Source organism: Chrysochloris asiatica, unplaced genomic scaffold (genome assembly GCF_000296735.1).
Source record: "Chrysochloris asiatica unplaced genomic scaffold, ChrAsi1.0 scaffold00044, whole genome shotgun sequence".
Taxonomy (NCBI): Eukaryota; Metazoa; Chordata; class Mammalia; order Afrosoricida; family Chrysochloridae; genus Chrysochloris; species Chrysochloris asiatica.
The window spans coordinates 20,196,195-20,196,565 of NW_006408562.1; positions in this window are offsets into that span (position 1 = coordinate 20,196,195).

A 371-nucleotide genomic window follows, 5' to 3' on the forward strand; every position below is an offset into this window, starting at 1 on the left:
CGCACAGGAACACTGCACAGGGCTTCTGTGACTGTGTATCTTTACAGAAACAGACAGTGTCATCTTGCTCCTGTGGAGAAAGCGGTTTTGAACCGCTGACCTAGTGGTTAGTAGCCCAACGCCTAACCCACAGCTCCATCAGTAAAGACTATGACCAAGAAAATCTTATGGAGCTCAGTTCTTAGTTCTGACACATGAAGTCGTCATTGTTTGGTTTTGTTTGGTTTTTAGCTTTTTAGTACGTTGTGGTGCTGAAGGAGCTGTTATAGCATTGCTGTTGTTGTTGTCAGGTGCCATCGAGTGGGAACCGACTCATAGCGACCCCATGCACAGCAGAACAAAACAATGTCCGATCCTGGGCCAACCTCACT